The 17,307-nt window shown below is 32.1% G+C and overlaps 1 long non-coding RNA gene across 1 annotated transcript; it reads left to right on the top strand.

Moving 5' to 3' along the window:
- The first annotated feature begins 14,654 nt into the window (after nt 1–14,654).
- Nucleotides 14,655–15,210, top strand: LOC148763482 (uncharacterized). The gene is made up of 2 exons (XR_016025523.1): nt 14,655–14,770; nt 14,963–15,210. It is a non-coding gene; the product is annotated as an uncharacterized LOC148763482 (long non-coding RNA).
- The last annotated feature ends 2,097 nt before the right edge of the window (nt 15,211–17,307 follow it).

Below are 17,307 nucleotides of genomic sequence, written 5' to 3'. Positions count from 1 at the left end.
AAAATATATAAAAATTAAAAAATTAAAAAATAATTAATAATTAATAAAATTATTTATTTTCTCACTTCTCTAATTATGTAATTAATAAATTTTAATTTTTTATTATTTCTTAATTTTTAAAATACTATTAATTTTCAACTATTTTTCTTATTTTCAATCAACTAACAATCATATTTATTTAATCATCTTCAATAACTATTTTTTTCTTTCTTATTTCTCCTATTTCCAATCAACATATTTAATCATTTTCAACAACAATTTTTTTCTTTTATATAAAATCAATTTTTTTCAATGCAAAACATCTACTTTTGAATTTTTCTTTTCTCATTTACTTTTTCTTCCTTCTTCCTTTTAACTTCAATTTTTGTTCAAAAAATAAATAAGAAGTCTGTTATGTTATTATCTTTATAAAACCGTGAGCTTTATTTATGATTTGTAATAAGTATTTAATAATTAAATACTATTGTTTTAATATTTACAGACTTTTTATTTTAATTTAGAGTTTTTTTTTCTCTTTTTTTCAATGTTTTGGATGGTCGTTGATAGCACACATGTTGGTGAAACAACTACATCAAGATAATAGACCATGCACCATCTCTGATAACCTAATGCCACCAACATGCATAAAGCATGTCGAAACTATCCACACTGAATTTCATGTGGGAGTCTACCAAAGCATTAACCTCACAAAAAATATGTACGAATAAACCTCTCCAATAGTTTTCCACAAACAATCAATATCATTAAAAAATACACTAGTCATTGCATGGTCTAATCAATTCATCACACACAAAAGAAATTGCAACTTTAGAGTCAAATCCAATAATTAGACTTTTCCTACCAACCTAAGATGAGGGAGAGAACATCTGAAATGCATTCTTATTGCCATTAATTTTACAAATTGAAGTCTTAAACTCTCAACGGGCCAAAGAATAATCCAACGCTTGAGCCATTATGGTCCTTATAACACCTCTATATCTTATCAGGTTAGGTTTGTTTATTTTTTTTTTTTTTATAATTGGGGGAAGGGGGATTCGAACCCTACTCTTAAGGTATGGGGATTATGCACCAACCACTTAACTAAATGCTCAGGTGCAGATTCGGTTTGTCTCTTGTTAATCCATCAACATTAAATTTACGTTTACTTTCAAAAGGAGAAATATGAAAAACACCAATATGAAAATTAACTGAAGGTCGAGCACAAGTTACACTCATGGTTCAATCCATACCCCACATCATCTATAACACAATTACCTTCAATTGCCTTAATCCAAAACAAGGATCACATCTTGATCCAAATTAATATTTCCTTTCCATCCCACACTTTAATTTCGATTAAAGGCAGCCTCACTGCCAACCACAGTGATCAAAATGTTGCCCCTCAAACCATAGTGTATTGTCTCTTCGCAATGTCATAAAAATCATAATTTACATAAGAGCCTATAAAAGATTCAACAGAGTTCAAAAAAACCAACGTGACACCCCACCATTTGAAGCTCAGGATTGTTGGGAACATTTCCTTTTGTCACAACAAGAAGATTTGCAATTCATTGTACACATAGCTTGGATTAAATTTGTTATTTGTTGATGTATAGTTGCTGATATAGCTTGCACAGTTTTATTGGCAGCAGGCTCCTTCTTGGATAAATAAAATTACTATTTAGCCAAAAATAAAAGATATGGTTTTTTATCATACAAATTTTTGGGATGAATACAAAGTTCTAGTATTTCCTAACCAACACGGGATTGTGAAAATGAATTTGAAATAATTCTTTCGTATTCGTCATTAATTAGAGTTCTAACAAATTCATGAATTTAAAATTCATCATAAAAGTCATGTTTTTATAAATATTACCACAAATATTATAATAAATTTAAAACTCAAAATTAATTTCTTAATTCATATTCAAATTCTCGACCACAATCTTAGTTGCAATCCTCTCTCTCAGCTATAAAAAACTCAAGTATCATCAAGTTCCTGATATCTGTTTTAAAAGGGAAATTACTTACAAAACACCTCAAATATTGAAAGTTCTCTCAATTTTCAAGTATTCTCTTTTGGGTACCTTGCATCTGAAATTTGCCAAAAACAAAACTCATTTCCACCAACAGTGACATAAAAGGTAATATCATTTCATTAATTAACAGAAGTTAAATATCTGAGTACAATAATCATGCTGAGAACTCTCTTTCACAGTAATCTGACAAATGCATACTTTATTTGAAACGCAATACATATCTAGTATTAAGATTTGATAAACGTGAAGGTGACAGCTCAATCAGAGGCTAGAGAGGTGGGATATTTCGAGCTGGTGCAGGAGGTGGGTTTGGCATGGGTTTGCTGCCCAATCTGCGCAGCTTCAAATCTGCAATTTCTTGAAGCCCATGTATATGGTAAATATGTATGCAACTGATTCAATTTATGCATCATGACTTTTCTTTTTCATTTTCTTTTATAAAGAAAACTTCACTGCATGACATTCCAGCCAAGATTAAAACTTGAATTCAACAATATATAAACACAAATGGCAAATTCATAGATCCAAGCAAACCCTCCAGTTGTTACTCAGCAGCTTTCACGGTGCAATGAAGATTGAACATCACTATATGCATAGACAGTTTTGAGTTATAAGATATTTGTTACAAACCTGCACATGAGATTGGAGTCATCTGCATGGCTAACACCGAAATTATCAAGATGAAGACTATAAGAGGGCGGAAGAAGGAAGATAAACCCATCTCATCAACTTAAGATCTCTGGGCTGTTGACTTTGATCTATGTTGTTGCCTCTACTTTATTGAATTTATAGTCACAGAAGTAGGACATAAGCGATCCCCAGTCGGTCAAAGTCCATGACAAATATTTGCCCTTTATTTATTGGGCGAGCTTATTTTTATGCATGTTTCTTGTACTTGTAAATTGTTGTTATTATGTTATCATTCATCTTTTTGTATACATCATCTTGACTTGATAAGTATTGAATTGATAAGGATTGAATTCTGCCGGACCATTGAATAAAGTGTATATACTGATATCTAGTTGGGATTACCAGTATTTAATTAAGATCATCTCCGTCCAAAAAATATTTAAGATCAATATATTAATTAATGGATACATCAAAATCATATGAAATTAGATATCAAAATATCAAAATAAAGATAAAAATGACATTTGTCTCTTGGGAAAAATAGCAACTGGATTTTTATGTGTAATTAATTTTATTTTCCCAATAAAATTTGTTAATAGAGGTGTTCAAGGGTCGGACTACTTGTTCAAGCTCATGGTTTGACTTGGTTTAAATCGAGTTTGTTCATTGATTTTTGGCCTGAATCCAAATCTAGCCGACTAAATTATATTATTTTATCAATAAATAATATTTTAATTATAAAATATATTTATATATGAATATAAATAAAATTTTATTTAATAATATAATAATAGTTAACGGGTCAAGTCGGGCACGATCTTGGCTTTAAAAATCAGAGGCTCAATAGACCGGATTCTACCCAATTTATAGATATCTTCCTACCTTTTAACCAAAGAAAAAAAAAACTTCGAACTTTTTCTTTTCCTATTTATTTTCTATCTTTTTCAAAAAGAAAGGAAACTAACAAATTCTTTTGACTTTAATTTTTCCCTTTACTAGTCTTAAATTTTCCAGGAAATTAAAATTTCGAGATTCTGAATTTTTTGGTATAATCAGAAATAAAAATCTGCATTTGAACTTAAAATTAATTTTAATTATTTTTATCTCTTTTAAAATTTTAATTATAGCTAATCAACACAACGGATTACATGTTCAATATAGAAGATTAAGCATAAAATGTGTGTAAGAATCCATGCATTTAATACTTGAACGCTAGTTATAATAAAGTTTAGTTGATATATAAAAACCAAATAAATTAAATAATTAATATAATTACTAAATAGATGCAGGTCAATAATATAAATTTATTTGTAAAGTTGAAAAATTTACTCACTGACTTAAATAAATATATATATATATATATTAAAATGCAAATGGAAGTAAAACTTTTGAAAGAAACATCCTAATAGTAATTGGTAAGAGAGTAGAAATATTACAATAATTTGCAATACATATTATTGAAAATTTTTTTATTATAATTGCAATTTTTATTTGTAAATTTAATATTATAGAATAGTATTTTTAATGTACTACAACAGCATAGAAATATAGGAAGTAGTCCATCAAAAAAACTAGCGTTGGGGTGGTGTAACGGGTCCTCTGTTATGTGGTCGCACGTTTGGAAGTGAAGAGCGGGGTGGCCTTGGATCTTCTTTATGGCCGAACGCTGACAAATCTCATCATAGTTTTTGAATCTGCAAAACCACATGCATTTATGTATAAGAAATGAAAGTGAAACAAATCGTTGTTGTTATTACGACGTGAAATTGCGAAGAGAAGAAACGACACGAACCGGCAGCATTGATGGAAAGATGGCGCATGCTTGAAACAGTAGTAACTAAAATGAAAAGGAGGAAGCTATAAAAGAATTGCAAAGCCATTTCAACTTCCAATTTGGGAGTCTTTGGTTTCTTTTAACCTCATGTTGTTCCCATTAATATGAACTTCTAGAGTTGAAGAGAAGTCACTTCTTTAGAAGAAAAAAAAAAAAAAAAACACAGCATTGCATTATTTGTTGCATCATGTGGAAAAGAAGTTTAAGGAAAGATGAAAAATTTAATTTTAATTAAGTTTGACCAAATAACTTAGAAAAGGATTTATATTTATAAAACAATATGTATAACTTCAGTAAATGCTACCACTTCATTAATGAGATAAAATTAAAAATTTTTAGGCACTTAAAACTAAATAATAAAAATTTCCTTAAAAATACATCAAAAACAATAAAATTTCCGTTATTTTTCTCTCTCCAACTCCCTCACAACTGTTCTTCTCTTGTTTTCCGTTTCTATCTCTCATAACGAAACAGTGCCACCATCAAAATGAAAGGACTGGCTACATAGCAAGGGCACAACAAGGCCCATTGTCCGACCACCTTACCTCCTTCGCAGCTGGTGAATCAACTGGCAATCAACCGTCTTTCGTGTATCTTTGCTGCGAGTTTCTTTTTTTTTTAATTAATTGCATAACAAATTTTGTTAGAGATATTACTTTGCCAAAGGTTCATCTTGTTTCACGAGAAACTTATTTTATAGAAATTTTCAATGAAGAGCACATTTATATTATTTTTTTCTCAATCAATAATTTTTAAGTTGGCCTCAAAGGACCAGAAAATGCATTTCATCTAAATCGAGCAATTCATGTTTTCATATTTTAATTGTGTCGACACCATTAAGATGTAAAACACGATAAGACTAAAGATGAATACGACACGAATAATTATTCGTGTCAGAATCTGAAACACGTACATGAATATATTTAATAACTATATAACATGACACGACTAACACGTTTATTAAATGTGTCAAGATTTTTAGACAACACGACATTATTAATAAACATGATTAAACGATTAACATAATTTTTTCCTAACATATTTAACACGATTAACTTAGAATATTTGTAATTAAATATAATTTTATTAGTCAAATATTTGTAATTATCGTACTAATAAAATCTATTCTTAACATTAAATGTTTAAACACGATTAACACAATTAATTAAACGTGTTAAACGTGTTGGACACAAAATTATCGTGTTTTAATCATGTCTAACATGATTAAGACAAGAAATTTTCGTGTTTAAACCGTGTCAACATGATTAAGACATGAAACATGATAAAACTAAACCCAAACCTATTTAACTCCATGTCTTCTCGTATCGTGTCTAAAATTGCTAAGTTTTCATCATTGCAACCAATGAGGTTTAGTGGATAAGTGTTACACCACAAACCCGCCTATCACTAATACATGAATAATAGAAAAATTACATCCATACACCTAAATACAACTCAGAAAGAGACATATTGAACACACTTAATGATATGAAAACACAGCAACACTTAATCCGGTGGTATTGGGGGAGATTGAGATGGATTGTAGACTAAAGCCTTTCAAAATTTTCAATTATTGGCTTAAAGAAAGGACCATCAATGATATGTTTAAGAAGGCATGGAAGGCCACCCTAAAAGACGAAGGTCATGACGGGGGTTGTGGGAGAAGTTAAGAGAAGTGAAACTGATAATTAAGGATTTGCAACAAAGATCATTAAAGAACTAACAAAAGAAGGTGAAGGAGAAATTGAGAGGGTGAATGAGGAAATTTTGAAGGGTGATAGGGAACAAAATTGTAGAGAAGTGGTGGTGGCAAAGATAAGAGAATTATGGAAGGCTCATAAGGAAGAAGAAAGAGAATGGCATTAAAAATCTAGAGTGAAATGGTACTTGGAGAAAGACAAGAACATAAGATTTTTCTGTATTGTTACATCATTAAGAAGAAGGTCCAATTTTATGTTTGAGGTTAAAAGCAACGGTAAAATTGTGAGTAAGCCAGTAAGGATAAAGGAGAGTGTGGCTAATATTTTGTGTTGATCTCTAAATAGGAAAGCATGGCTAGTGTGAGGTCATTAGGAGGTGACTTTAAGGAATTAAGTAGACAAAGTGCGGAGGGCTTGGAAAAAGAGTATTTAGAGGCTGAAGTTTGAAAGGCAATTAAGTCATGTGATGGTAATAAAGCCCCAAGATTGGATGGTTACAATTTAAATTTTTTCAAGAAATAGTGGAATATGATTAAATGAGAATTGATGAGCTTTATTAAAAAAAATTCTTTGAGACTTATAACTTGAAAGGGTACTTAAACACTTCTTTTATCACATTGATCCCAAAATGTCCACTCCCGAAAAGTATCAAGGATTATAGGCCAATTAGCTTAGTTGGTAGCATTTATAAGATTGTTGCAAATGCGTTAGCAAATACGTTGAAGAAGGTTATATGAGAATTGATAGGAAACCAACAATTTGCCTTAATTGTTGAAGATAACTAGTGGATTGTTGACTCATTGAAAATGAGTTGATTGACATTATGTGGAGGGATGGTAAGGGTTTTTTTTTTTTTAAAAAAAAGGTAGACTTTAAAAAGGTGTATGACACTATTAATTGAGATTTCCTTGATGTTGTCTTATGTAGGATGGGTTTTGGTCAAAGGTGAAAAAAATATGTTAGAGCCTACATCTTTACTACAAAGGGTGTCAATGTTAGTGAATGGAGTTTCCACTAGACAGTTCAAGATGAAGAGAGGTTTAAGATAAGGGTGCCTATTATTCCCTTTTCTATTTAATTATGTAGTTAGTGGGTATGGAAGGGCTAGAGTAGCAAGTGAGGAATATATTAGTGGCTCATGTAAAAGCAGTTTTATTTTTTCTAGAGTGGAATGGATTGTGGAATGAAGAGATAAGAGGGTTTAGAGATTAGCATTCTTTGCTATCATTTGGAAAATTAGGTTGATGAGGAATGAAATCATATTTCAAGGAAAAATTTGAGATACGAAAGAATGTTTGGATTTAATAAAGGTCAAACTAGTGTGCTAGGTAAAAGCTAAGTGGTCTAAATAGTGTAAACAACTGGATGAGTTAATTAGGTGCCCAAATATGGGGTTGGTCACAAAAGAGGAAATTAGAAAGGTTACCTATGCTATATGGAAACAACCAAACAAAGCATGCTCAAGTTTAATGTCCATCGGGCTGCACAAGGTAATTCAAGTGTTATGGCAATTGGGGGAGTTCTAAAAGATGTGTAGGAATGCCAAAGTTATGTTCTTTAGGGTAGTGGGTATGGGGAAAGCAAATAACGTAGAAGTTAAGCAATAAAAGAGGCGTTTATTCTATTTAGAGCATTCAAATAGGTTGATATGCATAAGCTACTGATCGAGAGTGACTCTACCAATGCCATAAATTAGGTACTTAACCTAGAGAAAGCACCTTAAAGAATGAGGAGAGTAATGTTAGGTCTAGAAGGGATTAAGAGGAAAATAAATCAGTGGATGATTCAGAAGATTCCTACGGAGTGTAATGAGATGGCAGTTGGTTTACCTAAATCAGGTTTCAATAGAGAAGAGGATTTACTTATTATTTTTTGACTAGAAGGTAGAATGGGGGAGAAGAGTAAAAAGTCTTATGGTCAATTTTCTCTATTAATAGCTTGTTCTCTTGGTTAATTCTCTTTCATTTTTTTAATGAAAACAATTCAATGGGAGAAAGGAAATTAGAAAAGAAAAAAAAGAAAAAAAAAAGGAAAAGAACAAAAAAGAACAAAAATAAGTTGACGTTCATGCATTCTAGTAATGGTCTATATTTTCATGGAGTTTGGTTGAAGGGAAAAGGAATCTAAAGGACATGAGAGGTGAAGGGTAAACACATCATCATAAAATATGGTTAATCATATTTGCTGTAGACACTATAAAAATTATAATAAAAGTTTATTAATTAAAAAAAATCATAAAACAAAAAATGAATAAAAATAAAAAAAATAAATAATAAAGAAAAATGAAAATGAAAAGAAAAAAAGAGAGATTCGCGTCTAGCAGAGTAGTGGGAGAGTGCCCCCTCTAGAGGCCAAGAACCGAGTATAAAAGGGAGGGGGCACTGTAGCAAAGCCGGGGGAGCAAAGAAAACCTGCAAACCAAAAAAACACACCAAAAAAAAAATCCCTTGCAGTGAAAAATCCTAGCTTTCTAGCAACCGCGAACAGCCATAATAACAAAAAAAAAAAAAAAAACCTAGATGTTCTAGCAGCCAAAAATGAGAATCCACAATGGAAGATACAAAAAAAAAAACATGAGAATGAGGTAGTTTGGGGAGGATTATAACTGTTTCTTTTTAGGAATAGATTTAGGGGATTTTTTTTTGGTGGGTTGGCTGCTGGTTAGAGAGGGTAAGAGATGGGTTCTGCTGCCGTCGGGTTTGGGGGGAGAGTCGGTGCCTGGGTCATCGTCGATCGGTAAGAAAAGGGGGTTTTTTGGGGTGAAGGGAAAGTAAGGGAGCAAGGACCGGTGGGCATAGAGAGGGAGAACCCACCGCCGTCGAATAGGAAAGCCTTGGTGGGGGGGGGGGGGGGGGGGGGGGGCTAGCTACCGTCGGTTTTGGGGAGTGTTAGAGCTGGGTTTTAAAGGTGAGTCACGCCGGGAGAGAGCTACTGGGGGGGGCGATGCCGGTGACGTCAACGACGAATAGGGGCTTTTGTTTTGGGAATTCGGTGAGATTCTAGAGAGAAGGCAGAGCATCTGCCGTTAGAGAGAGAAACAAGTGGAGAAAATGGGAAGAAAGGAAGAAAATGAAGCTTAAATAGCTAAGAGCTGGGGCATGTGAAACAACACCTTTTTGGGCACCAGGAGGTTGAATTCTTGAAGCAGACTTACAAGCTTTTTGGGTCAGTCCGTTCCACCTTGAGTCGGGTTGGGCTAAAGCTTTGGGGTAAGTTTTGGATCATTGATTTATTGGGTTATGATTGTGGTATTTGTGTTGATTGTTTAAGTTAGAAATTTTTTTAATGTAGCTTTATGTTAAGGATAGTAAAATAATATAAATAAGGTATATTAATGTTGTAGAATGAATTTTAAAATATATTAGGTAAGAAAATCATTTAAAAAAATAGAAAATACAAAAATATATAAGTAAAAAAAATAATAATAGAGATGTTTAAAAATGTAAAAATGTGAAGAAAAAGAGAAAGATTGGAATAGATAAGAAAATATATAAAATATATGTGCAATTATATGAAAATAAATGATAAAATTGGATAGAAGAAAATATTTAGTTATAAAAACAGATTCAAGGATAAAATATATATATATATATATATAGATAAATAAACATTTAGTAAACAATAATAATAATATGATAAATAGGTATAGGTAGATACTGATTTAGAATATAGCTAAGAGAATATATAATGTAAGAAGAGTTGAAATGCTAGACATAATCACTAAACATATATAATTACGTGAGTTTATAGGAATGAAAATGAGTTAGGAAAATTAAAAAATAATAATAATAATAAATGTAATAAAATAAATATGTGGATATCAAATTAATTGAAAAAGATAGTTTTATATAAAATGGAGAGGAATATAAATGAGGAGAGAATGAAAATGAAAAGATAAAGAATTATTAATATAAATAAAATAATTAATACCGATGATGGGATGATCAGTCGGGACGCAAGAAGTCGCAATCCCGGGCCCATATTCCCTAGGTTCGGAATCCTAATCAAGGCTCCACCAGTACGATGGGAGGGGCTCGATTTCAAGATCTCGAAATTTTAATAAATAAAGAATTTGACTATACAAAAATTACTCAATAAAAATAATAAATAAATAAAAATAGATAAAAAAAATGATAAAAGTAATAATAATAATTCGAATATATAGTAAATAATTAATTTGTGAAAGTGCAATATACATGACATTAAATAAATGGACAAAATAAATAAAAAATAAGGAAAAAAATCCAAAACAATAGGTAATATAAAATTAATCATTAAATATCTAATAGTATAAACTATAGATTAATAAAATGTTGTGAAAAAGAAAAATAAAATTTTGTTCACTAAAATAACATGGAATTATAAACAATTTATCTAATTATAAAAGGAATACATAGGAGAAACTTAGAATATAAAAAAAATATATAGGAGAATAAAAAATAGAAAATATGATAATATGAAATAAAACGAAAATAATAATTAAATAATGACAAAAAAATAGATAATTGCACTAGCATAGCATATATATATGTTGCATCTTGCATATCATTGCATATAAATATGTTTGTTTTCGAGTTTAAGCCTCGATGATGGGATCTTCCAAGGATCTTGCGAAGGCGAGTATTCCTAGAAAAGTTTTCTAGGTGAAAAGGTGTCTCTGGGTCCCACCAGTATGATGGGAGGGCTCAAGAAACATATTTAATAAAAGGCTTTTGTCCGTATTAGGTTCATTATACATGAAAATATTATTTTAAAAGAAAACGTACGATGACCCCGATGATGGGAATTATTCATTAAATTTGCAAAGGCGAGTTTCTCGGGTAATTCCTTAGGTGAGAGAACACCTTGGATCCTACTAGTATGATGGGCGGATTCGGGAGAACGTCCTCAATAAAAAGTTATTCGTCCGATATTTTTATCCCACGTCATGCATTTCATCTTGCTTCACATTTGCATTCCATTTTAGGTTAAATAGGAAGTAAAATAAGAGAATAATAACTAAGAAAATATAGTGAAATTAAAAATTAAAACCTAATAGGATAATCTAAAAATGGTACCATTCATGGAACAAGCGTCCCGGGGGTGCTAATCCTTCCCCAAGAGTAACTGTACTCCCGAGCCTAGATCTAGAAAATCGTAAACCAGTTTAAGGTTCTCTTTGGCGAACTTAAAATTAATTTAAGGCCTCGTCGATTAGAACCGAGTTATTAAGTGGCCAATCGCCCCTAGTAAGAAAGATTGGTGGCGACTCTTAATTTTTTTAGAGTTTTAACTCGCGTCTGGCGGTCGGGTTCCCGGACCCGCGCGTTACGACATTTACATAGTATACATGCTCTTGAAAACAATATTTGAAAATGTTCAACTTAATGCTAAATCATTTGTATACATAGAAGTAACATTGAAATCGTATAAAACAACAAACTCATTAAACATGCTTAGTTTTATACGTAGCAAAATACTTGAAACATCGTATCTACCCAACTCGACTGATTCGTCGACTTAACACACAATCGAAACATCAACTCTTCACTCTAAAGAAATTCTTGGAGCTTTAGCAGTCCTTGTAACAACAATCATTCCATCACAAACACAATCTCAACTAAAATTTCTAAAATTTGAAGCTAAGCTATTTCAAACTATAACTAGATTTTGTCTAATCTAGCTTTTCAATGAGTTAATCTACTGTTCGCATATAAAGTAACAACTTAAATGCTTAAGTCTACCTTCTTCTTACCTTAGTGAGATTGTAGTGAGAGAAAATTAAGTTGGGCATTAAACCCTTAGAGAAAGAAACTTGAATTTGTTGAGAGAATGAAAGTTAGAGGTTGAAAACTAGAGTTTGAAGGGCTTGAAGGCTGAAAATCTTAACTGTGTATTTTTAGAAAATCAAAACCAAGCTTGAAGCCTTCAACAATGGTCTTTTTAGTGAGAGAGAGCAAGAGAAAAGCTAAAAATGGCAAAAGGAGGTGGAATACAGGCTAAGGGGTTTTAAAAAAAAGTCCTAAAGAAGTAATTTTGGGGGTAAAAATACTATAGCGTCTCTTTTTATTTTTGTGTAAACAGTGACAAGTACTAATATTTTTGGGTGAGGCATCGATAAAGGGACGCAGAATACAAGCTGATGGGGTTTTAAAAAAGCCCTAAAGATATAATTTTGGGGGTAAAAAAAAATACTATTTTACCCTTTTTATTTTTGTGTAAACGGCAACAAGTGTCAATACTTTTGAGTGAGGTATTGACACTTATGTTTCTGAGTTTTAAGTATCAATATCTTTGAATGATGTATCGACACTTGTTCTTTAAAATCCTTTTTAAAAGCTTTCTTGGCAGCAAGTATCGATACTTCATTCATGAGTATTGATATTTTTGCTCTAGAATGTAAACATTTACTTGAAAACACCTCCACTTTAACTCATGTCTCTCTATTACTTACCAAAACAACTTAGTAGCTCAAAACATAAGATTTTGCAAAAGGTGAAATTTCATAATATTGGTTCAGAACAAAAAATTTACAAGCTCGCCTAAAGAATTACCATTCAGTCCTATAATGAAAACTTGGGTTTCACAGTTTTCCTTTTCAATAGTGGATATTAATAACACCTATTCATTGAACCCACCGCACTCCATTGTCTCTTGTTTGACCATTATTAGCTACCCTCAACCACCGGCGAAGCCAGGATTTTAAGTTTAAAAGGGTAAAAATAAAAAAATTAATATTTGAGGGGACGAAATTATAAAATTTTTTAAAAAATAAGAGTAAAATTACAAAATTTTAAAGCAAAGTAATAACAAAATTATAAATTTTAAAAATTTAGGGGGCGGAGGCCCCTACTAGGGCCCCTCCCTCCACCGCTGACCCCAAGCCTTAACAATGCTTACGAAAGTCCCACACCCCCATGCATGATTGGGAAAACCTATCACCGTAACCCATTTATAACTTAGAGGGGCTTGAAACTCCTCTGTCCACTCCTCTAATAACAGGAATTATTTCTTCTCAATTTTCTTTCCATGGCATGATTGTCAAAAGTCAGTAAGTAGTGCTTGCGGGCTACACTGCTTACTCTCACATTCCATGGCACGGTTGAGCTTAGATGCTTCTATAAGCAGTATGCTTCCATATGGTACTCCGTCATTGCAATTGGACTCCATTCTAGCTAATGCATATTCTCCGTTTCAACTAGCCGTCACACTCTTTGTTCCTCCTTGAACGCCACCCACCGAGCTTGCAGTCATCATGTTGGTTTGTCTTCCTCCTCTAAACACCTATGCAAATTGCACATACCTTCTTGGTTCCCTCCTTGCTGTCCCTCTCGATATATTTGGATTTCTTCCCACCCTATCACTCTAACCATTGTGTAACTCCCTTCTCTACCTTCCATATTTCATTTTAGGTTTGCCACCAGTCTTCTTACTTTAGTGACATTGCCAAACCTAAAATGTTGAATGTTGTGCATTTAATAAACTTTTTATCAATACATTGGTGTCTTCATAAATTGTAAGGAGAGGAAAAACTATAAAAAATATTACATTGAAAAATAAACATTTGAAAAGAAAAAAATAAATCAATTTCATTAATTTGAAAAAAAATTTCATAGTTTACTAACTACTGAATTTAACTAGAATAGTAGGAAAATTGACAAGTCTGAAGGTATTGTTATATTGATTTCGATCATTTCATGTTCTATAAATTATTGATTTGAAAACAAAAGAAAACAATTAAATCACTTTTATATGAAATTTAAAAATAAAAATGTTAAAAACTCATTAAATTTACCATACAAGTAGCCATACAAGTAGGGAGGGGGTGCAAATTATAAATTTTAGGGGGAGCCAAAATCATATTTTTCGCTTTGTTTAGGTGTGAAAGACTAAGGATTAATGGGATTTAAGAAGCCAAAGGGGCCGGGGGCCAGGGCTGCTGCCAGCCCCTTGCTTCAACCCTGGTTTCATGTCTGAATTGGTTCCACTTTAGTTTGAAAATCTTAGCTGTCTATTAATTTGGTTATCTTTGAAAACAAACTTTGCTTACTTTTTCGTTCTTTATTAAGTTTATGGTCAAAGTTAGAAGGGGAGAACAAACCCAATTGGCCATTGATAATTCTTCATATGCATACACGTTTCCTTAATTTCCTTGTTTCCATTATAAAATGCAATACCTTATTCTTCTCTAATATTAATTTCTATGAAGTTCAACGTAAAAGGAAGACTCAGTTCCATTTAATATATTTCACGTGCTCCCAAAAGAATAACACGAAATTCATTTCAGTTTTCAGCAAAAAAAAAAAAATTGATTTTGTTGAAATTTATTAATCTCATACGTCTCCAAGAATTTTCTTCGTTTTTTCTTCTTTTACATAGAATAACTAAACTATTATACAGATAGCATTTAAAATTTTTAAGAGGCTGACTTCTTTCTTTGGAGGTGCATATATATATATAGGTAGGAACGACATTAGGATGAAACCAAAGTCTCAAACATTTGTAATAGGAAGCTGAAATGGCTTTGCATATCTTTTGCCGTTATCTGGTTCTAGTCATGTTAATCACTTCTGTCTCAACCATGCGCCAAGTTCCGATTAATGATGCCGGTTCGTATCTAAAACCTTGCCTTTTTCTAAGCTTGTTCATTTTGTTCTCACCGTAATTTTGTTAAAGGATTGACAATATGTGTTGGAAGAACAGGAATGATGTAGTATTTTAATTTCATTATCCTCTTCTTTGCTTTTCTTCTTTTTTTTCATTCGTTTGGCATAACATAAAATTTGAATGGGGTTTTGCAGATTCAAATCTGAGAATAGTGAGCCATAAAGAAGATCCAATCAGACCTCCTTCTCCACGGCCAAACAAGGCGCCAAGGCAAGTAGCGCCGGGTAAACCACCACAGCGCTAGTTTTGGGACGACGTGCCAATATTCCTATATAGCGAATGTTGTAAAATTCTTGCAACAGTTGTACTCCCTCAAAGATTTAAAGTGCCTAATGCACCAAATATAGTAATTGAGCTCAATAATATTAGTTTTTCATTTTAATATTTTGAGGTTCAAGCCAGAAACCGTATAAGAAAAGGAAGATGCTAAAAAATGTGACAGCCAAAGTCCTCAAAGAGACATTTCGATGGTTAAAACTTGATGCATTTTTCTACTGGGACGTTTGGGTCATGGAATGGAATAAACTGATTATTTTATTAGAATAGAATAAGGTAGGGATAGAATAGAATGATTATTATGTGGTTTGGTTGGTGGAATGGAATAGTGTAGGAATTGTTATTATAACTTATTCTAATATTTGGTTGGTAAGAATGGTTTTGAAATAATGAGTGAATAAAAGATAAAATGACAAAACTACCATTTATTATAATATTTAATTTATTTTTATCAAAAGACAAAAATATAATAAAATATTTGTACATGAAGATTAAATTATGCTTGACTATAATTTAATCATATATTTATACTCAAAAACAAAATTATTCTTGATTATATTTTAATAATATGTTTATAAGAATATAAAACCATAATACACTGTGACTTAAAAGGCTCAAAACGACATACTTTGAATATCCACATTATATTTATTTCAAAATAATAAAGTCTCAAAACAACATCTTGTTATTTCCGTCAAAATAATAAGGCATTGTGACTAAAAGCTTCAAGTATTTGAACCAAGAAACCCAGCTACAAAAATAAATAATTTTGCTACTAAAACCCTACAATAACAAACTAGGAAAATAATTTGTGAAATACCATGCAAATAATCCTAGTACAAAAAAGAGACTAAAGTGACAATTGGGAACGTATTTCACGCTAGGGGTAGCGAAGGACGAAGCAAGTAATGTGGTGGTAGCAACAGGAAGGTGGGAGAGAGGGAGAGAATGATAAGGAAGAGAAAGGAGAAAAAAAAGGAAAAAAAGTTTATATAAGGGTAAGGTTATAATTATTTCTATTAAACAAGGACATTTTGGTTTAATGATATTTCTCTTTATTCCATCAGACATGGAATGGTTAATAACGGGGAAGAGAGAGCAGAATGGCTAAGCCCCTTTTTGAGGAATAATCATTTTTTGGAATGACTATTCCCAACAGTAAAATGCAACCTAATAAAAAAATAAAAAAGAAAAAGGAATAAGGAGGGAATAGTTTAATTGTTCTTCCGTACCAAACGTGCCATAAGGTTTTAACTTTGAATTATGAATAAGGGATGTAGGAAAAGCAATATATCTTTTTCTTGTGTAGTTCAAGCCCAATAATGTTTCACATGTTTAAAAAAAACATAAAAGATGAAACCAAGAAGAAGGGTGGGCGGTAAAGCTTCCACTTTAATTAGAGGAAATAGTAAGAAATAGACCTCCTGATAAGGTGATTTCATAAATAACCACCCATATAAAGTTATCTGTTTCTAACCAAAAAGAAGTATAAGTAGACCCAAATGCCCCTAAAAACATCATCTCAAAGTAAGCTCCCGATATCTCCCTCCCACTAGAGAGAAAATAGAAATAAATTCTCAACTATTTGAGCTCGCTTATCTTTCTCTCTCAACTTTCTGAACTGTCTCAACTTTGTCAACTCTCTGTTGAGCACCATTGTCATTAGCTCTCTTAGCTCTCTGAACTGTATGAGCTCTGTCAACTCTTTGTTGAGCACCATCATCATCGGGCTGTGGTCTTTCTCTCGGCATTTGGCCATATTGTCGTCGATTAACAGACCCTATAGCAGAGATGACATCAAGGTATGTTATTGGGTTTATTGCTGCAACACTTAAATTTTTGAAACATTTGGTCTAAATTAGAACATGGATTAGAAACATTACCTAGAGTTGTAACACGCCATGCATCTATAACATGTGTTAGTGTTATTTTAGCGCATCACGACATTGGTTATTTTAGGGCAGTTTGTGTAATGAGTCAATAGTTACACTGATTGGCATTTCACAGTCCATGGGTATTTTAGGCCAGTTCGTGCAAGGACACAGTAATTATAGTGATTGGTGTGTCAGCGTTGGCGTGTAACAACATTTGACTTGATATGCATGGCGTGTAACAACATTTGACTTGATACGCATGGCGTGTAACAACATTTGACTTGATACGCATGGCGTGTTACAACATTTTACGTTATATGCATGGAGTG

Source organism: Theobroma cacao, chromosome 3, assembly GCF_053813885.1.
Source record: "Theobroma cacao isolate CCN51 chromosome 3, ASM5381388v1, whole genome shotgun sequence".
NCBI classification, from domain to species: domain Eukaryota; kingdom Viridiplantae; phylum Streptophyta; class Magnoliopsida; order Malvales; family Malvaceae; genus Theobroma; species Theobroma cacao.
This window is presented reverse-complemented; position numbering and strand designations above follow the sequence as displayed.